Source organism: Dermacentor silvarum, chromosome 1 (genome assembly GCF_013339745.2).
Source record: "Dermacentor silvarum isolate Dsil-2018 chromosome 1, BIME_Dsil_1.4, whole genome shotgun sequence".
NCBI classification, from domain to species: domain Eukaryota; kingdom Metazoa; phylum Arthropoda; class Arachnida; order Ixodida; family Ixodidae; genus Dermacentor; species Dermacentor silvarum.
This window is the reverse complement of record NC_051154.1, coordinates 349,083,832-349,106,703: the sequence shown is the minus strand read 5'-3', so window position 1 is coordinate 349,106,703 and position 22,872 is coordinate 349,083,832. Positions and strand designations below refer to the sequence as shown.

The 22,872-nt window shown below is 47.3% G+C and overlaps 1 long non-coding RNA gene across 1 annotated transcript in view; it reads right to left on the bottom strand.

Annotated features, from left to right (window-relative positions):
- Positions 1–608: 608 nt before the first annotated feature.
- The window catches only part of LOC125942351 (uncharacterized), a 45,087-nt gene continuing 22,823 nt past the window's right edge, over positions 609–22,872 (bottom strand). Inside the window, exons 2-3 of the long non-coding RNA XR_007465028.1 lie at positions 8,495–8,558; positions 609–655 (exon numbers count right to left, since the gene is read on the bottom strand). This is a non-coding gene — a long non-coding RNA (uncharacterized LOC125942351). The remainder of the gene's footprint in view (positions 656–8,494; positions 8,559–22,872) is intronic.

The window sequence follows — 22,872 nt, the reverse complement described above, 5'->3', positions numbered from 1 at the left end:
TAATGACTACGGACAAAATCATCTCGTCAGCCCTCTTATGGGGCCAAATCACACAATTTCTTGCATTTTCTTTAGTTGCTTAATTAGTCTAGATTAATTATGCGACTCAGCAAGTCATATATTTAGTGGCAAACACTTACAGTGCGGAAATTGTAGAGCGCTCTTGGAAACGTCCGATTCAGAAATATTTAAATTCGTACATATTACACAATATTTTTTCCGCGTCATAAAGAAATATTGCTAATTTATCGTTTCTCAAATTTTCATGCGGGATTTAACTACTAAGTTCATTGGCTTTTCCCACTCGTATCCTCGCGAGCCACGAGAGGGCATAGGCCACGAGCTAAGAAGAAGAAGAAGCAGCTCGTCGTTCAACCACGGCGATTGTCTGGACATCTAAATCTTTGGACGCCATGGGCTCTGTAGAGGCCGCTCCCGGTGACAGTCAGCCTTTGTCGTCGTCGGCTTCGCTTCAGCAGAGGACCACCAGCACGAGCCTGCGAAGCATTCCGCTCCTTCTGTCACAAAACGCAGCCGCACAGGCGACGGCGGTGCCTTCACTGGCCTCTCTTCCCGGCATGGCGGGTTCATCGATGAGCAGTGAGGTTCAGCACCGCTACCAGCTGCGGTCACGCATTCCGCGACCTCCAAGCGCCTTCATGCAAGCCGAAGAATGGCTGTTCCGGGGACCAGGAGCAGCAGCGAAGCATTTCCACGGCCGTGGCCTAAGATCCAGGTTTCCAGGAGTTCCATCATCCCCCACCACCGTCGCAAAGGAACGAACGCCGTGGAACCAGCGCTGCCCGTGGCGGCGCTTCAGGCGCTCTGGTCAGAGAATGCCGCTGCCTAGGCCGACGGCCACTGTCACGGCCACGGCGTCGGCTCGCTCGGCTGTGCGGCCCTACAACGTGCACCGGTTCATCGGTCCCCTTCCACCGTCACTGCGTGGGGCGAACAGAGAAAACGCCTTGCCCACCGCTCTGTTGACGACAGCGCGTGCTTTCAAACAACTTAAAACGCCACGTGCCCGAATAATGCTTCACAACGAGGTATCCTACACAGTCCTGAACGACGACGACGACAACTCGTCAGCGGGCACGTCGTCGTTCGACCAGAGTGAATTCCTGGAGAGCCTGGGCTCTGCAGGCGGTGCCCCAGGCGCAGGTCAGCCATCGTAGTCGGCAGCTGGCTCCCGTCCAGCATATTTGTATGACCACCAGTATGCGCCTGCCAAGCGACCGGTGCCTCCTGCTACAGGCGGGGTATTAGTAAAATAATATCGCGCGGAACTCATCTGCATTGTCGCGATTTGCGCGATTATACCGTATATTACTAATAGTTCACACGTTCTATTCATCATGACAAATAAAGAAAAGGTGATGAAATGGCTGCGTCCTCTTTCTTTAATGCAGAAAGAGTTACGCCCTCTGAGGTGTCACGCATGACTGGCATCAATTACGCTGAAATGTCGGTTGCAGACGCCGACGGCTGGTCGAAGCAGTTATAGACCCCGATGGAAAGGTACATGGACGCCGGAAAGTGCGTGCAGTATCCTTAAAATGCGTATCGTATAAAAACATACTTTAAGACGCGCCGCGAACAGCAGAAGCTAGGCAGAAAGCGATGGAGTTGGTTCTGCTCCGCACTAACTCTTGGAACTACCCTGCCGAACTTCGGGAATTTCCTAAGGTCCTTTTATCGCCCTGACGCATGGGAAAAGACATTCGACACTGTGGTTTTAGTGAAAAAAGTTGGAAAAAGAATAGCTAATCAATTTTACTATATTATGCAGCGTCCAGCAGGTGCTTTAAACACGACTCTCATTTACAACTTTGTCACGGAAACGCATACTATGAAATTGAGGTTCAATTCACAACGCTGTAACCATACCCCGAAGCGATATTGGCCGCTTTACTGAAGAACCAAAATGTGCGCTTGAATATAGCAGTCAGTAGACTACTGTGGATACAGGTGGTACAAGCTACAGTACTTAAGAAAAACGTGGGTCTCGAAAAAATATATTCAATTCGAAGCAGAACACTAAATTCAGCTGTACGTCCAGACGGGTTCCACTAAAGTGGTTTGAAAAAAACAAACAAAAACCTGGCTCCAACAGAAATATATTAATTGCAAGTACACAGTGATATATCGATTTCAGAACAACTCTCACCGATGTGTATAAGAGCTTGAGCAGTTAGTCAAGCGCCTGGAACAGTTCTTCAATTCCGCCGCACATTTCTAGGGGCCGCAAAAGCGTTGTCTGTGTGAGATCGGTTGCAAGAGCTTTAGCGATGATAGAAATCGCTCCTGTCAAGATCGTTGCCTAGGCAGACACTTTCTTTAGAGTAGTCATCGCGCGTGTGTAGCATTGAGATTACAACAATGTCCGAAATTCAATATTTATTGGGACTGACATGGGTGTCAGGAACTCGTAAGCGACGATGCTTTCAACCATTCTCTCATCACGCCTCAGTGGGCTGTGTTCATATGTGTAATTCGTTTTTGAGCATGCGCTGGTGGCGCTGGAAAATTCCGGAGATGTTCAGCAAGCGCAGTCTCTGATGAGCCCGCGGCGACGACATACAACCAATACGGCCGGGAAAAGATGGTTGTGCCCCCAGTAGGGTTGGCGCTGGTTGCGCATATCACGTCCACCGCCTGGATGCAGTGGTGGCGACACGAAAGCGACGAGGTAGGGACGAGGTAAGCACGTATCCTCGCTGTCTGCCTTTACGGTGGACGTGCAGGGCAGATGCAGTGCTCTCGGCCTGGTATCGGTGAGCTCGAAGGCGAGCGCGTTCATCACTCGGTTCCGTGCCGTAACGTGGCCACAAAGCGAGCACGTCTCCTCGGGGCTCACCACGTCACACACCCTGTCGATGTCCAGGCGTCTACACCACTCGTAGCGGGGAACGGTGTCGTAATGTTCCCTGTACGGCATGCTGATGTTCCTGTTCTATCGGGATTAATGACACGTAATTGGAATGGCTGACTGGCCTGGGTCAGCGTTGATGTTTGTGTCGATAAGATTGAACATGGCGTATGCTGAGGGTTGCTCTTTGCGGAAAAAATAAAGTACTTGTGCGTTATATTTAAAATAAAGAGGTGCGAAAGTAAAACCTTGAACACAGAAAGCAAGCAAAAATAAGTGTTGAAATATTTTTAACAAGGTTTTTCTCGTTGGTGCTGTTTTTTGCTCTCCTTCTTCTTCTTCAGCTTCCAATAACTAATGGCGAGTGGATGATCCTCATTGATGGGCCGACTTTTTCAGCTTCTCCAACTTTCAGCGATTGGTTAGTCCGTAGTGCAGTGACCCAACCCTTTCTGAGGTAGTGCTTCCCACCTCGCCTTATGTTTTGTAAATCGAATCTCTTCGAAGGGTTGCACGACGGATGGGTGATGTGCGCGAGTACAGCGCACAGTGCATGGAGACCATACGAAGAAGGAAACCACCACGAGGAGTGGTAGCACGAGTGCACCAACGACATTCGTCGAAGACGAAGACGACGCGCGGCTGCAGAACGAGGCTGGCAAAGTTACACGGCATTCTTGGTGGAAAGTAGAGAAAAAAGGAAGATATTACGGAGATCCCGCGCTCATGTTAAAATCTATTTGAAGCGAAGCTTTTATGAAGCGGTTATTAAGTTCTATAAATGTGTTCATGTTCTGCAACGCTTTTTGCAGCCTAGAGATTACCTGCTTCTCGGCAAATGAGAGAGATGTGATTACTCTGGAACCTTCGATGACTCATGTATAAAAGCCGACGCGCTTGACCGTCAGATCAGATTTTCGACGATTGTTCATTAAAAAATACACTTACAGGTTTTTACGTGCCAAAACCATGATCTGATTAGTAGGCACGCCATAGTGAGGACTCCGGAATGATTTGGACCACCTGGGGCTCTTTAACGTGCACTTAGATTGTACACGGGTGTGTTCGCAATTCGCCCCTACCGAAATGCGGCCGCCGTGGCCGGTATTCGATCCCATGTCCTCGTGCTTAGCAGCCCAACAGCTTAGCCCCTGAGTAACCACGGCTGTTAGAGGATTGTTCATGTTGTTGGCCCCTTTATGGGGCCAAATCACAAAATTTCTTATATATGCTTTAGTTGGCTAATTAGTCCTGATTAAATATTCAACTCCGCAAGTCATATATTTAGGGACAACCACTTACCATGAGGAAATTGTAGAGTGCTCTTGGAAACGTCTGATTCAGCAATATTTAAATTCGTACCTATTACACAGTATTTTTTCCGTGTCATAACGAATCGAGGTATCCCGGAGTTCAAGCATCCGCCACCACCGTCGCGAAGGAACGAACACCGTGCAACCAACTGCCAGGGGTAGCGCTTCGGGTGCTGGTCACAGAATGCCGCTCCCTAGGCCGACTGCCACTGTCACGCCCACGGCGTCGGTTCGGTCGGCTGAGCGGCCCTACAACGTGCACCGGTTCCCCGGTCCTCTGCCACCGTCACTGCGTGGGGCGAACAGAGAAAACACCTTGTCCTCCGCTCAGTTAACGGCAGCTGGCGCACTCAAAGAGCCTAAATGCCATATGCCCGAACAATGCTTTATAATCAGCTATCCCCCACGATTCTGGAGGACGAAGACGACAACTCATTTGCGGGCAAGTCGTCGTTCGACCAGGGCTGATTCCTGGGGACCCTAGGCTCTGCACACTGCGTCCCCCGGCGAAGGTCAGCCATCATCGTTAATTGGCCAATGCTCCACTGCAGCCAAGGACCACCAGAACGCGCCTGCCAAGCGTTCGGTGCCGGCTGCTGTTACAGACAGGTTATCAGAAGCACAAGATTGCGCGATCCTCATCCGCGTTGTCGCGATTAGTGCCTGAATGCCGGACTGCAGTAATAGTTCATAAGTTCTATTCATCATATGTCAAAAGAATGAAAATGTGGTGCAATGGCTTTGTCTTCTTGCTTTAATGAAGAAACAGTTACGCCCTCAGCGGTGTCACGTATGATTGGCATCTATTACGCTAAGATGTCTTTTGCTGACGCTGACTACACTACGCCAGAAAAACTGCGCAGAAGAGTGAATACATCTCGCTTTCCTAGGAAATGAAGTGGGAGGCTAGGTTCTCGCAAGCTCTATTCTGTTCCAGGGTCAAACTAGTTGATTTGATCACCGCTTGTGAGCTTCTGAGAGCTGTTAAAACAAAACAATCTCCGGCTCAGCGGCTTTGGTCATCGTAGCTTTTATTAGCTGATAATGATCCACATGCAAAGCCATTCGAATTGGCCAAGCTCGCCCATCTCCTGAATCATCTCTGTGCGGAGATATAGCTGTTCGCATCTTTACTGTCGCGTCGCAGAGCCACCAGCACCGTCCTCTAATAGGCAGATGAGGGTTATCATTCACCTTATGTGGTAAAGGGTAACATGAAACAGTTGATGTATAACATGTTGCTATCATTGGATCTTCAGAATTGAGCAGAACAAATTTTGCTCTTGAATGCTAGATTTGTTCTTGAACTTGCAATTACCTAGATGTGCTGCCATAAATGGGGTTACGCGCTTAGCGGCAGTTTTATAATAATACTTCGTCTGTTTCATCATAAAGGTAAGATAGGCATAGAAGGAAAGCTGAACAAACAGCTTGACTGGTTCCCGGCTAAGGTCCCAGTGCAGTAATCTAGTAGAGAATCCAAGTGTACATACCCAGTCAATCCTGCGGCACACGATTTTGGACTGGACATCACCGTGACCGGCCCACGAAAACGGTGAGATAGGCTGGCCTGCCGAAAAGTGGCTAGACTTGGAGAAGGAAGCCCAGCATTAAAATCGCGCAGAACCCATCTCACGATGAAGAGGTTAATCCAATTAACATAAAAGCATTCTAGCGACACACACAGAGAGAAACTTTAATGAAAAAAAAACAAAATTTGGGTCCCGTGGTTGGAGCCCCTAGTCCAGGGCTCCACTGTCGCGAGCGGCTCGTATTGATAACTCTAAAATGCGTCATGTATGCTAGGTATGTATGCAGCAGGCGCCGCTCTTGCGCATGGATGCGCAAGATGGATGGATGGATGGATGCTAGGAGCGTCCCCTTTAGAACGAGGCGGTGGGTTGTGCCACCAAGCTCTTGTTATCATATTGCCTAATGTCCTACCTACCTAAAAAAATAGAAAAAAGAAAAAAGATCGTTCGCCCTTCCACTCCTTCAAGATGGTCAACCAGCGAAGCTGAAAGGTGCGGCCCCGGTGTTTATCACTGGGTTAATCGCGAGGGTTCATTTTCGCTTGCGATTCTTCGAAATTAAATTGCTTCAAAATTAAATCAGTCCGTCACGTTCGTTAAGACAATGAATGGCTCGTACCCGCTTAAACAATGGCTCATACCCCTGTAAATGCGACCACCTTGTTATGACGACGGAAGACAAGTGACATTCTAAGCTGGAATGATGAGCGGCAATGTAACCAGCTGTGGAAGATGACGACGACGACGACGAACGCGGGAGCAGTGGCACGAGCGCCTGCCGAGCACGAGCACGAGCGCAACCCAAGGGGCACCAACGAGCCAGCTGCGGAAGAAGACGACGACGATCGAGTCAATGCTGATGATGAGAGTTTTCTGTACACAGGTGATTACGCCCAGCCATTACGATTTCGCCTAGACATAAAGCTTCGCTTTAAAAATACTAGACAAATTATGAGAATAGTCTACTAATGCGTAAGCATTCTTTGGCTTCAGAAAAAGCGATAAGTAGACAAGCATACGCTAGCAACATATGTCAGCAAAAGCGAAGTAACAACCGTGGTAAAGAATTCTCATAATTCTGTAGCATTTCTTTGTTTCCACCCTTTGCATCTATTTTTCTGTCTTTGTTTCGCTAATTTCCTTTCAATTAATCTGTGCATTGGTGCCGATTTTCTCGATCTCTTCCTCCATTCTGTGTCCTACTTTTTGAGTAACAGGTACTTGTGCACTTTAGCTGCCCATTTACTTTCTTCCATATTCGCCCCTCTTTCTTCAAAACTAATTTTAATTGGCGCTTTTCTGACTTCAAAAGATGCCCAACCCTTGTTGCCCTGCACTGCCTCGTTAGTGCTTTTACCATGGTCCCCAAAGCAAACCAGCCTACCGAACTTTGGTTAACATACAACGCGGAGAAGATGTCTGATTTTGGACAGAGAACTGTTTTTGCGAACGTTCGCGCTGGCCCCATTAATCCTTTCCAGATTCCTCGCACCGCCTTATATTTATTGTATCCCTAAAGTGCTCTATGTGTCCTTATTGAAAAATTCCGCTTCCCCTTCTTTCTTGGCTTATCATGGTGTAGGGTTGAGATATGTCCTTGCTTCGTTTTTCGATACAGCAAGGTATTTGTATTGCTTCACTATGCGTATGCGTTCTCTCTATCTTACCTTTCTATCTGCGCCAGCATTGCGGGCGTCGTATGAAACACTCCCAAAGCGTTAAGCGGGAGTTTCATGACTAGAAGAAAAGCATTGAAGGAGAGTGATTGTGCAAGTTACAATGCCCTTGTCTGAATTTTCGTTGAACAGCGCGTAAGCGCGTTCAGAGACGTAATAGTGAAAATTCATTTACCATACCGAGGGAAAAACTCTAAGCTCCGAGTGCTACTTTATAACTACATTAGTGATACTACTACAACTACAACTTCTACCACCACTACTACTACTTCTACAACTACTACCACCACTACTTCCACTACATCTACTACTAATTTCTTGCATTTTCTATTACTACAGCCGCTGCTGTGCTGCCGCCGCCACCACTACCACCACTGCCACTACCACCACTACCACTACTACTGCGACGACTACTACTACTACTACTACTACTTCTACTACTATTATTATAATGACTACGGACAAAATCATCTCGTCAGCCCTCTTATGGGGCCAAATAACACAATTTTTTGCATTTTCTTTAGTTGCTTAATTAGTCTAGAATAATTAATCGACTCAGCAAGTCATATATTTAGTGGCAAACACTTACAGTGAGAAAATTGTAGAGCGCTCTTGGAAACGTCCGATTCAGAAATATTTAAATTCTTACCTATTACACAATATTTTTTTCCGCGTCATAAAGAAAGATTGCTAATTTATCGTTTTTCAAATGTTATGTGGAATTCAACTGCTAAGTTCATTGGCTTTTTCCACTGGTATCCTCGCGAGCCACGAGAGGGCATAGGCCACGAGCTATGAACAAGAAGAAGCCTGTCGTTCGACCACGGCGAATCTCTGGACATCTACATCTTTGGACGCCCTGGGCTCTTCAGAGGCCGCTTCCGGTGAAAGTCAGCCATTGTCGTCGTCGGCTTTTCTTCAGAGGAGGACCACCAGCACGAGCCTGCGAAGCATACCGCGCCTTCTGTCACAGGCAGCAGCAGAAGCGGCGACGGCAGTGCCTTCACTGGCCTCTCTTCCCGGCATGGCGGGTTCATCGATGAGCAGTGAGGTTCAGCACCGCTACCAGCTGCGGTCGCGCATTCCGCGACCTTCAAGCACCTTCATGCTGTTGGCGCAGGAAAAGAGGCGATCGGTGGCCGCTGAGAACCCGAACGAGAACAACCTGCGCGTAAGCAGCCACCTGGGGAAGCTGTGGCGTTCCCTCAGTGCCGTCGTCAAGGAGCCGTACCAGCGCAAGTTGGCCGAAGCTGCAGTCGCCCACCGAAAGAATCACCCGGACTACGTCTACAACCCACGTGAGGCCCACCAGCACAAGGGGCAGGAGCGCAGGGCCATGCAAGGCGGTTGTTAGCAAGCCGAAGAATGGCTGTTCCGGGGACAACGAGCAGCAGCCGAGCATTTCCACGGCCGTGGCCCAAGATCGAGGTTTCCAGGAGTTCCATCATCCGCCACCACCGTCGCAAAGGAACGAACGCCGTGGAACCAGCGCTGGCCGTGGCGGCGCTTCGGGCGCTCTGGTCAGAGAATGCCGCTGCCTAGGCCGACGGCCACTGTCACGGCCACGGCGTCGGCTCGCTCGGCTGTGCGGCCCTACAACGTGCACCGGTTCACCGGTCCTCTTCCACCGTCACTACGTGGGGCGAACAGAGAAAACGCCTTGCCCACCGCTCTGTTGACGGCAGCGCGTGCCTTCAACCAACTTCAAACGCCATGTGCCGGAATAATGCTTCACAACCAGGTATCCTCCACATTCCTGAACGACGAAGACGACGACTCGTCAGCGGGCACGTCGTCGTTCGACCAGAGTGAATTCCTGGAGAGCCTGGGCTCTGCAGGCGGTGCACCAGGCGCAGGTCAGCCATCGTAGTCGGCAGCTGGCACCCCTCCAGCATATTCGTATGACCACCAGTATGCGCCTGCCAAGCGACCGGCGCCTGCTGCTAGAGGCGGGGTATTAGTAAAATAAGATCGCGCGGACCTGATCTGCATTATCGCGATTTGTGCGAGTATGCCGGACATTACTAATAGTTCATACGTTCTATTTATCATGTCAAATAAAGAAAAGGTGATGAAATGGCTGTGTCCTCTTTCTTTAATGCAGAAACAGTTACGCCCTCTGAGATGTCACGCATGACTGGCATCAATTACACTGAAATGTCGGTTGCTGACGCCGACGGCTTGTCGAAACAGTTATAGACACCGATGGAAAGGTATATGGAAGCCGGAAATTGCGTGCAGTATCCTTAAAATGCGTATCGTATAAAAAAATACTTTAAGACGCGCCACGAACAGCAGAAGCTATAGGCAGAAAGCGATGGAGTAGGTTCTGCTCCGTACTAACTCTTAGAACTACCCTGTCGAACTTCGGGAATTTTCTAAGGTCCTTTTGTGGCCTTGACGCATAGGAAAAGAGATTCGTGACTGTGGTTTTAGTGAACAAAGTTGGAGAAACAATCGCTGATGAATTTTGCGATATTATGCAGCGTCCAGCAGGTGCTTTAAACACGACTCTCATTTACAACTTTGTCACGGAAAAGCATATTATTAAATTGAGGTTCAATTCACAACGCTGTAACCATAACCCGAAGCGATATAATAATAATAATAATAATAATAATAATAATAATAATAATAATAATAATAATAATAATAATAATAATAATAATAATAATAATAATAATAATAATAATAATAATAATAATAATAATCTTTATTTTCATCAGTTCACTGACAGGAAAGCTGCGGGTAAAAGCTGCTCTTTGTAGAGGCAGCTTGACAAGAGCCCGCAACTACCTTTGTGTAGTAAATACAACAGTGGCATGTGTTAAAAAAAAAAGAGGCATAGCACACTTTAGTCAAACAAAAACAAAAAGACATACATAGCAGTAACGCAACTTAGATTCCTAACATATGTAGCTCACGTAGTTTAGGCAGTGTACACTTGTAGGGATCAACACAGGCTTTCACATATTCATTAAGTAGTTTAGGAAGAATGTGCGATAGTTTACCTTCTGAGTAATTTGTTCTGGGTGTTTTTACTTTCCACGTGTCTTTACTTCGTGTGTCAAGCGATGTAACGTTTTGCTGTAGGTTGGAAAGGTCATGTAAAAATGTCTATTTTCTTTGACGTCGCGTCTGATTGCTAAAGTAAATTTAAATGCATACAGGTTATGAACGGGTAATATTCCAGCCTGCTCAAACAAGCCGCGCGTGTGGGCATCATACGGCAAATTGGAAAGTATTCTTATGTATTTCTTCTGCATCAAGTATAACTTTTGTAGGTTTGTGTAAGTTGTAGTGCCCCATACCAAAAACAATAGGTAAGGTGTTAATAAATAAGTGATTTATACAGTAAAAGCTTTACATTATATGGTAACACTGTTTTGCAACGGTGTACCATGCCCACAACGCGCGATAACTGTTCCAACACGCTGTTGATATGTTCTTTCCAAAGCATATTACTTGAAAATGTAACTCCTAGAATTTTTATATGATTTACTAACCCTATTTCGGTAGCACCGTACACAAGATGTAAATTATCGTTTGCCGGTTTGTTCTTTGGTCTGAAAAGTACCGCCTTTGTTTTACTTGTGTTTATACCTAAATTATTGGAACATGACCATATTTTTAGTTGTGCAAGAATCTGGTTCATCTTTTGCTGAAGTATTTCGCTGTTTGCAGCAGAAATAAATATGCTGACATCATCAGCATATAGAACATACATAGCATCAGGATAAATGCGTATCAAATCATTTATAAAGGCAATGAACAGAAGAGGACCAAGGATGCTTCCCTGTGGCACACCTTTAGTTATTGGCTTTAACGTCGAACAGTTACGATTTATTTCAACTACCTGTTTCCGATGTTTCAAATAACTTTTAAACAAGTCCAACGCATGACCACGAATTCCATAGCAGTATAGCTTTTCAAGTAATGTAGAGTGCTGAATGTTATCGAAAGCTTTGCTAAAGTCTACGTACAATCCCAAGACGACATGTTTCTTTTTTTTTTTCAAATTGAGACAAAATGAATTCCTTTGTTGCAGTAATGCCATTTCTGTGGACCGGTGTTTTCTAAAACCAAACTGAGTAGGTGAGATTACATTGTGATTGTCGAAGAATTGGTATAGCTGACGGTGCATTAGCTTTTCTAATCCTTTGGATACTACTGATAGAATAGATATGGGCCTATAGTTCATTACATCATTTTTGTCACCTTTTTTAAACAAAACACTAACTTTCGCTATCTGCATTCTTTCGGGGAAGACTGCGTTCGACAAACAAAGATTAAATATTTGAGTAATACAAGGCACGAATATATCCAGCACATATTTGATAGGCCTAATTTTTATGCCATCAATATCACGAGAGGAACCATTTTTAAGTTGCCAAATACTGAATAAACATCTTGTTCTGAAACAGGTTTGAAAAACATACAGAATGAATTTGGCCGCTGTACCGAAGAACCGAAATGTGCGCTTGAATATAGCAGTTAGCAGACTACTGTGGTTGCAGGTGATACAAGCTACAGCACTTAGGAAAAACCTGGGTCTCGAAAAAATATATTCAATTAGAAGCAGAACACTGAATACACGTCCAGACGGGTTCCACTAAAGCGCGTTGAAAAAAACGAAAACAAACACCTGGCTCCAACAGAAATATATTTATTGCAAGTACACAGTGATATATCGATTTCAGAACAACTCTCGCCGATGTGTATAACAGCTAGAGCGGTTAGTCAAGCGCCTGGAACAGTTCTTCAATTCGGCCGCACATTTCTAGGGGCCGCAAGAGCGTTGTCTGTGTGAGATCGCTTGCAAGAGCTTTAGCGATGATAGAAATCGCTCCTGGCGAGATCGTTGCCTAGGCAGAAACTTCCTTTAGAGTAGTCATCGCGTGTATGGGCATTGAGATTGCAACTATGTCCGAAATTTAACATTTATTGGAGACTGACGCGGGTGTCAGGAACTGGTAAGCGACGAGGCTTTGAACCATTCTCTCATCCCGCCTCAGCGGACTGTGTTCACATGTTTAATTCGTTTTGAGCATGCGCTGGTGGCGCTGGAAAGTTATCTCGATATCGTCAGTGATATTCTGCCTAGCTTTGTCGATAAATATTGTCTCGTTGAAGATGACAGCGTCCCTGTCTCGGTAATACATAAGATCACAGTTTGCACTTCCGGAGATGTTCAGAAAGCGGAGTCCCTGATGAGCCCGCGGCGACGACATACAACCAATACGGACGGGAATGATGGTTGGCCCGCAGTAGGGTTGGCGCGTGTTGCGCAGATCACGTCCACCTACTGGATGCAGCGGTGGCGACATGAAAGCGACGAGGTAGGGCACGACGAGGTAGGGACGAGGTAAGCACATATCCTCGCTGTCTGCCTTTACGGTGTACGTGTAGGGCAGATGCAGTGCTCCCGGCCTGGTATCGGTGAGCTTGCAGGCGAGCGCGTTCATCACTCGGTTCCGTGCCGTAACGTGGCCACAAAGCGAGCACGTCTCCTCGGGGTTCACCATGTAACACACCCTGTCGATGTCCAGGCGTCTACACCACTCGTAGCGGGGAACGGTGTCGTAATGTTCCCTGTACGGCATGCTGATGTTCCTGTTCTGTCGAGATTAATGACACGTAATTGGAATGGTTGACGGGCCTGGGTTAGCGTTGATGTTTGTGTCGATAAGATTGAACATGGCGTATGCTGACGGTTGCTCCTTGCGGAAAAAATAAAGGTACTTGTGCGTTCCATTTAAAATAAAGAGGAGCAAAAGTAAAACCTTGAAGCACAGAAAGCAAGCAAAAATAAGTGTTGAAATATTTTTAACAAGGTTTTTCTCATTGGGGCTGTTTTTGCTCTAATCCTTCACCTTCCAATAACTAATGGCGAGTGGATGATCCCCATTAATCGGCCGACACAGCTTCTCCAACTTTCATCGATTGGTTGGTCCGTAGTGCAGTGACACAACCCTTTCCTGTGGTATTGCCTCCCACCTCGCCTTTTGTTTTGTAAATCCAATCTCTTCGAAGGGTTGCACGCCGGATGGGTGATGTGCGCATGTACAGCGCACAGTGCATGTAGACCATACGAAGAAGGAAACCACCACGAGGAGTGGCAGGTCGAGTGCACCAACGACATTCGTCGAAGACGACGACGCGCGGCTGGAGTACGAGACTGCAAAGTTACACGGCATTCTTGGTTGAAAGTAGAGAAAAAAGGAAGATATTATGGAGATCCCGCGCTTATTTTAGAACCTATTTGAAGCGAAGATTTTATGAAGCAGTTATTAAGTGCTATAAATGTGTTCATGTTCTGCAACGCTTTTTGCAGCATAGAGATTACCTCCTTCTCGGCAAATGAACGAGACGCAATTATTCTGGAACCTTCGATAACTCATGTATAAAAGCCGAAGCGATTTACCCTCAGATCAGATTTTCGACGATTGATCATTAAAAAAATACACTTACAGGTTTTTACATGCCAAAACCATGATTTGATTAATAGGCACGCCGTCGTGAGGACTCCGGAATGATTTGGACCACCTGGGGTTCTTTAACGTGCACCTAAATCTAAGTACACGGGTGTGTTCGTATTTCGCCCCAGTCGAAATGCGGCCGCCGTGGCCGGGATTCGATCCCGCGACCTCGTGCTTAGCAGCCCAACACCTCAGCCACTGATTAACCACGGCGGGTAGGGCATTGTTCATGTTGTCGCCTCTTTATGGGGCCAAATCACAAAATTTCTTATATTTGCTTTAGTTCGTTTATTAGTCTAGAATAAATATTCAACTCAGCAAGTCATATATTTAGGAACAATCACTTACCACGAGAAAATTGTAGAGCACTCTTGAAAACGTCCGATTCAGGAATATTGAAATTCGCACCTATTACGCAGTATTTTTTCCGTGTCATAACGAAAGCCCGCGAATTCATCTTTTATAAAATTTCAAGTGGAATTGAACGTCTAAATTCATTAGCTTTGCGCACTCGTGTCCTCGCGCTCCACGAGAGGGCACGAGCTGCGAGCTATGAAGAAGTAGAAGAAGAAGCTCGACGTTCGACCACGGCGGATCTCGCGACGTCTATATCTTCGGACACCCAGGGCGCTGCTGCCGACGTTCCCGGTTGAAAGTCAGCCATCGCCGTCGGCTTCGCTTCAGCAGAGGAGCTGCGAAGCATTCCGCGCCTTCTGTCACAGGCAGCAGCAGAAACGGCGACGGCGGTGCCTTCACTGGCCTCTCTTCCCGGCGTGGCGGGTTCATCGATGAGCAGTGAGGTTCAGCACAGCTACCAGCTGCGGTCGAGCATTCCGCGACCTCGAAGCGCCTTCATGCTGTGAGCGGAGGAAAAGAGGCGATCGGTGGCCGATGAGAACCCAAAAGAGAACAACCAGCGCGTGAGCAGATGCCTGCGCAAGCTGTGGCGTTCTCTCAGCGCCGCCGTCAAGGAGCCGTACCAGCGCAAGGCAGCCGAAACTGCCATCGTCCACCGAAGAAATCACCCGGACTACGTCTACAACCCACGTGAGGCCCACCGGCGCAAGGGCCAGGAGCACAGGGCCAAGGCGGTTGTTAGCAAGCCCAAGAATGGCAGTTCTGGGGACCAGGAGCAGCAGCCGAGCATTTCCACAGCCGTGGCCCAAGATCGAGGTTTCCCGGAGTTCCAGCATCCACCACCACCACCGTCGCAAAGGAACGAACGCCGTGGGACCAGCGCTTCCCGTGGCAGCGGTTCGGGTGCTGCTCAGAGAATGCCGCTCCCTAGGCCGACGGCCACTGTCACGGCCACGGCGTCGGCTCGCTCGGATGCTCGGCCGTACAACGTGCACCGGTTCACCGGTCCTCTTCGACCGTCACTGCGTTGGGCGAACAGAGAAAACGCCTTGCCCACCACTCTGTTAACGGCAGCGCGCGCATTCAAACAGGCTAAAACGTCATATGCCCGAATAATGCTTCACAACCAGGTATCCTCGACACTTCTGAACGACGAAGACGACGACTCGACAGCGTGCACGTCGTCGTTCGACCAGAGTGGATTCCTAGGGAGCCTGGGCTCTGCAGCGGTGCCCCAGGCGAAGATCAGCCATCGTAGTCGGCAGCTGGCTCCCATCCAGCTTATTTTTGTCTGCCAGTACGCGCCCGCCAAGCGATCCGTGCCTGCTGCTGCAGGCGGGGTAGCAGCGAATTAAGATCGCATGGTTCTCACCTGCATTGCCGCGATTAGCGCGAGGATGCCAGATTGTACTAATAGTTCAGACGTTCTATTCATCATGTCAAAAAAAGAAAAGGCGATGAAATGGTTGTGTCTTTTTCTTTCTTTAATGCAGAAACGGTTACGCCCTCCGACTTGTCACGCATGACTGGCATCAATTACGCTGAGATGTCGGTTGCAGACGCCGGCGGCTGGTCGAAACAGTTAGAGACACAGATGGATAGATATATGGACACCGGAAAGTGCGTGCAGTATCCTTAAAATGCGTATCGCATTAAAACATTAAGACGCGCCGCGAACAGCAGAAGCTAGGCAGAAAGCGATGGAGTTGGTTCTGCTCCGCACTAACTCTTAGAACTACCCTGCCGAACTTCGGGAATTTTCTAAGGTCCTTTTGTGGCCTTGACGCATAGGAAAAGAGATTAGTGACTGTGGTTTTAGTGAACAAAGTTGGAGAAACAATAGCTAATGAATTTTGAACTAATGAACTGGTGAACTAATGAACTCGGTCACTGAAACGCATACTATGACATTGAAGTTCAGTTCACAACGCTGTGACCATAACCCAAAGCGATATTGGCCGCTTTACTGAAGAACAGAAATGTTCGCTTGAATATAGTAGTCAGACTACTGTGGTTACGGATGGTACGAGCTACAAGATATTCAATTAGAAGCAGAACACTGAATACAGCTGTACGTCTAGACGGGTTACACAAAAGTGCCTTGAAAAAAAAACATGGCTCCAACAGAAATATATTAATTGCAAGTACACAGTGATATATCGATTTCAGAACAGCTCTCACCCATGTATATAAGAGCTAGAGCAGTTAGTCAAGCGCCTGGAACAGTTCTTCAATTCGGCCGCACATTTCTAGAGGCCGCAAAAGCGTTGTCTGTGTGAGATTGGTTGCAAGAGCTTTAGCGATGATAGAAATCGCTCCTGTCAAACTCGTTGCCTAGGCAGATACTTCCATTAGAGTAGTCATCGCGCATATGAGCATTGAGATTGTAACAATGTCCGAAATTACACATTTATTGGGGACTGACATGGGTGTCAGGAACTCGTAAGCGACGAGGCTTTGAACCATTCACTCGTCAAGCCTCAGCGGGCTGTGTTGACATGTTTAATTCGTTTTTGAGCATGCGCTGGTGGCGCTGGAAAATTATCTCGTGGAAGATGACAGCGTCGCTGTCTCGGTAATACAGAATATCACAGTTTGCGCTTCCGGAGATGTTCAGCAAGCGGAGTCTCTGATGAGCCCGCGGCGACGACATAGGACCGATACGGACGGGAAAAGATGGTTGGCCCCCAGTAGGGTTGGCACGGGTTTCGGAAATCACGTCCACCTACTGGATGCAGCGGTGGCGACATGAAAGCGACGAGGTAGGGCACGACAAGGTAGAGACGAGGTAAGCACGTATCCTCGCTGTCTGCCTTTACGGTGGACGTGTAGGGCAGATACAGTGCTCCCTGCCTGGTATCGGTGAGCTCGAAGGCGAGCGCGTTCATCACTCGGTTCCGTGCCGTACCATCGCCACAAAGCGACAACGTCTCCTCGGGGCTTACCAGGTCACACACCCTGTCGATGTTCAGGCGTCGACTCGACTCGTAGCGGGGAACGGTGTCGTAATGTTCCTTGTACGGCATGCTGATGTTCCTGTTCTATCGGGATTAATGACACGTATTTGGAATGGCTGACCTGCCTGGGTCAGCGTTGCTGTTCGTGTCGATAAGATTGAACATGGCGTATGATGACGGTTACTCTTTGCGGAAAAAATAAAGGTACTTGTGCGTTCGATTTAAAATAAAGAGGTGCGAAAGTAATACCTTGAACACAGAAAGCAAGCAAAAATAAGTGTTGAAGTATTTTTAACAAGGTTTTTCTCGTTGGTGCTGGTTTTTGCTCTCGTTCTTCTTCTTCAGCTTCCAATAACTAATGGCGAGTGGATAATCCCCAATAATCGGCCGACTTTTTCAGCTTCTCCAACTGTCATCGATTGGTTGGTCCGTAGTGGAGTGACACAACCCTTTGCTGAGGTATTGCCTCCCACCTCGCCTTTTGTTTTGTAAATCCAATCTCTTCGAAGGGTTGCACGCCGGATGGGTGATGTGCGCGAGTACAGCGCACAGTGCATGTAGACCATACGAAGAAGGAAACCACCACGAGGAGTGGCAGGTCGAGTGCACCAACGACATTCGTCGAAGTGGGCACGAGAGCAGTGCTACCGGCATGGCTCTTAATCGCTTCCCCTTGGTGATGCAGGCTTTCATCGCCGTGCTTTTCGTCTGGCTGCCAACTGATTACCATGCTACGCCACTATCTTCTTCGCAACCGTCATCCGTGCAAATGCTGATCCGCGGCATCGTCAAGAGCGTTCCTTTCTTTGATGCAACCTCACCTGGCGGGCTCGTTTACCCGAGTCCAGCCACATCGTCAACGCCTGCAGTACAAGCCGGTGACATAAATACGCCACTTGCGCCGGTCAACTTCAGTGGGCACGAGAGGAGTGCTACCGGCATGGCTCTGTTGCGTCCCGAATCGGCCGGGCGCATTCTTTGATTGTTTTCCATCGAGGCAGGCCCTTTCATGAGCGTCGCCGAGACGGCGACAGTGCCAGACACCGACGAGACGGGCAAACAAGCGCCCCAACTCGGCAGTGCCCATTCTTTGGGTGCTTCCCCCGACGCCATCCCTTTCATCATCGTCGTCCAGACGGCGACAGTGCCAGACACCGACGAGACGGGCAAACAAGCGCCCCAACTCGGCAGTGCCCATTCTTTGGGTGCTTCCCCCGACGTCATCCCTTTCATCAGCGTCGTCCAGACGGCGACAGTGCCAGACACCGACGAGACGGGCAAACAAGCGCCCCAACTCGGCAGTGCCCATTCTTTGGGTGCTTCCCCCGACGCCATCCCTTTCATCAGCGTCGTCCAGACGGCGACAGTGCCAGACACCGACGAGACGGGCAAACAAGCGCCCCAACTCGGCAGTGCCCATTCTTTGGGTGCTTCCCCCGACGCCATCCCTTTCATCAGCGTCGTCCAGACGGCGACAGTGCCAGACACCGACGAGACGGGCAAACAAGCGCCCCAACTCGGCAGTGCCCATTCTTTGGGTGCTTCCCCCGACGCCATCCCTTTCATCAGCGTCGTCCAGACGGCGACAGTGCCAGACAGTGGCAGTGACGCCATGACAAAGAAGCTCACTTAGAAGCGAGCGACCACAACCGCCACCCTTCGTTAGACGCGGGGATTAGTGCAATAGGCCATTCTCCCGACCCTGGCAACATGACCGTCGGAGGGCAAGAAACAGGTCACCGACTTTCATGGAAGTAGTGTCAACCCCCTGTTTCCGGATTGCCTCGTCCTTGCTTCGAAGGTGCAACATTAGAGGCGGAGTTCAGCGAACAAGACGGCCCGTCTGATTGGCCGCATCAAGGTCATCTGATTCCCTAGTCGGGTCAACTAGGGAAGGCCGATGTTTTATAAGGAGACACCTTGAGTGCAGTGGGGTGTCCTGACCTGTTCTGATATGTGCTCAGACATGTAGTGAGCTGAGACTTTCAAAGTGCTCCCCCATGGAGTGGGCTTCCATATTTGGAGCCACTGTAAATAGTGTAAAATAACCCCTTTTTTTTCTCGCTCTTACTCCCGGACGTACTCATCCCTTTGGCTGAAGGATCACCGGCCTAAACGCTACCCGAGTCTCAACAAACTGGCAGCAGCGGCTGAATAATCTCCGACCCGCAACAAGGGATGGCAGCGCTGAGAGGAAACGCCAACCCGTTCGCAACAGCTCTTAATCGCTTCCCCTTGGTCATGCAGGTTGGGGCAAAACTATCGTTATATGCTAAGCGATTTAATTCCTTGTGTCTGCTACTGTTCCCGTGCCCACGGGTATTGAGCGAGACGTTATGTGAATGCTTCTATATGACTTTTCTACTTTTATGTGCCGGTGACATTGAGACTAACCCTGGCCCTCAGACTCGTTCTGAATCCCTTCTAGAAATCGATTCCCTTCCTAATAAGCCCGCTGAACAAATGAAGGTTCTCTTTGACTTTATAAAAGATGTGCATAATCGCTGACTTCAAAGCAGCTGGTTCCAAGCTGAATTTGCTGCAGATATTAAAGCGGTTAAGAATGGACAAAACAGCTTGGATAATAAGATTAGTGGAATGAACAAAAGACTAGAAGTGCTTGAACAAAGAACAAAAACACTAGACCGGTACGAGGAACAACTCGGAACAATGCAAAAATCACTTGAAGAGCTCACTACTAGGAATGAGCTGTTAGAATCTCGACTGAATGAACAAGAAGATCGGTCACGTCGTGACAATTTAATCATTCATGGTCTACTAGACACCAATGAAACTTGGCAACAAAGTGAACAAAAAATAGTAGCAACTTTTACCTCGGTTCTTGAAAGCTTTTCTTTCGACCTAATCGAGCGAGCACATCGAATTGGTCGCTTTGCACCCAATAAATGTCGGCCATAAATTATAAAGTTCAGTTGCTTTAAAACCAAAGAAAGGCTTCTTTCGATGCTCAACTTGTTTAAACAAAAAGGCATGGCTATAAGCGAATACTTCTCGCCTGCTACACGCTTCGCTAGAAAGAGGCTTTTCGATTTTGGTAAAAGCCGGGCTTCTACTGAACCTATCAAGCTTCATCATGATAAGCTGTATCTAAATGGAAGGTGCTATTTCTTTAACGCTACTACTGCCTTCGTTCATGAATTCTTGGCACAGCGTAACAACACAATGAACACTGGCAATCATTCACCCCATCCGACACGTGTACCATCGTAGGAAAACACGAGGGGTAGTGGCTGTCTACCGCCGTCACGTCCTCCAACATCAGTCCTGTTTACCAACGTTCGCAACATTCTTAATAAATATGACCCCTTATCATCCGCAAGAGACTCGTGCGAGGCCCAAATCGTTGCCTTAACCGAAACATGGTTGCCACCTCATGTGAGTGACGTTGAACTTTTTCACTGTGCGCAGAACTACACTGTATATCGTTGCTATCGCGGAGCACACAGAAGAGGCGGTGTTCTCCTCGCAGTATCAAACGACATACCTTCATCTGCGATCAGCGTCATTGGGGTCCTGGAAACAGTCTGGGCTTCCATTACACTTGATCATCAAACCATAATAATAGGTGTGTTCTACCGCCCTCCTTCTACGTCATCTTTATTTGCAAATGAATTCCATGACACTATTTGTCATGTACGCAATCAATTTCCTTCATCGCCCATAGTAGTCCTCGGTGACTTCAACTTTCCAAACATTACGTGGAAAGCTGACCAACCCACGCTATCGCCTTTTTCCCAACAAGCTAAGGAATTTTTAGACGCATGCTCTGTTTTCTCGCTTTCATAACTCGTTACCGATCCTACCCGATCTTGTGTCAATGTAGCAAACACCCTAGACTTAATTCTAACGTCCCATCCCGACCGCATATCTTCCATCACACATTTACCTGGCATAAGCGATCATTTTCTTCATTTCACTTTCAACTCATCAATTCCCAAAACCACTAAACAACGGAAGATTATACACGATTACAAAAACGCAACTTTGACGCAATTAACAGAGAATTAACCTCATTCCTAGACGACTTCTTCCCTGACTTTGAAAACCGTTCAATTCAAACTAACTGAGACCTTTTCGTGTCTAAAGTAAACGAACTAACCAACAAACACATACCAACTCGCAAAATTGTTGTAAATCCACAAGCCCCCTGGTATGATACCCATATCAAGTGGCTTGCCAATCGAAAGAAACGTTTTTTTTTTTTTCGCTTGGCTAAAAACTCACCCACCGAATCGAGGTGGGCTACTTATAAATTAGCATTTGATGCTTACGTAGCCGCATTGAAGGTTGCTAAGCATAAATTTTTGTCTACCACTCTTCCATCAATGCTAACAAATAATGCTAAAAACTTTTGGAGAACTATCAATCCAACATCTAGTGACCACATCGCCTTGGATGACTCTTCTGGTTCCCGTCTTCCACGTGACCAGTGTGCTGGTCTCTTAAATGAAACCTTTGTCAAAAACTTTTCCACCAAGTGTAAAAGTGTTCTGCCTGCCACACGTGAATATGACTATATACAAATGTCTGCAATTATTGTTGAAACGTCTGGTTTCCTAAAACTGATAAATTCCCTCGTTATTAACTCTTCTCCCGGCTATGATTCAATTAATACAAAATTTTTAAAAAGTACTAATGTTGTTAGTTCACTTATTCTTACAAAGCTTTTTCAGCAGTCCCTAGATACGTCAACACTACCTAAAGAATGGACGGTCGGGAAAGTGGTTCCTCTACATAAGTCATGCAACAAACATTCACCAAATAATTACCGTCCCATTTCATTGACTAGTACGTGTTGTAAACTACTTGAACATATCATTTTTTCTAACCTTGTCAATTTCCTCGGGTATAATTCATTCTTCACCCCAGCTCAGCACGGCTTTCGCAAAACATTTTCATGTGAAACACAACTTGTTTCATTCAGTCACGACCTACATAAAATTTTGGATCGTTCTTCGTTTGCCGATTGTATTTTCTCAGATCTCTCTAAAGCGTTTGACAAAGTTTGCCACAGACTTCTCTTGTACAAATCAAATGAACTAAATCTACATCCTAACCTTCTCAAGTGGATTAAGTTTTTTCTAACAAATCGCACTCAGTTTGTTACAGCTAATGGTTTTAATTCTTCTTTCAATGATGTAGATTCTGGGGTTCCCCAAGGTTCAGTTCTGGGCCCTCTCCTTTTTCTCATCTATATTAACGACCTTCCTGCTTCATTATCCTCTAACGTACACTTGTTAACTGACGATTGTGTTATTTTTCGCGAAATAACCAATAAAACCGACAAAACTAGTGGCAACTCGATCTTAATGCAATATCCAAATGGTGTGACTCGTGGTTAATGGAACTAAATACTAACAAATGTAAAGTGCTTCCTGTTTCCCGTGTTTTTCGTCAATAAGCTACTTACCAATTAAACAACGTTCCTTTAGAAACAGTAAACTCTTACAAATACTTAGGTGTCCATATAACTACAAATCTGTCATGGGCAATTCACACCGAATACGTTATTAACAACGCTAACCGCATGTTAGGTTACTTGCGCCGTAACTTCTCTAGCTCACCATCTAACCTAAAACAACTACTCTATAAAACTCTAAAACGGCCTAAATTAGAATATTCTACTTCTGTATGGGATCCCTGCTAGGATGCCCTGAAAACCCGC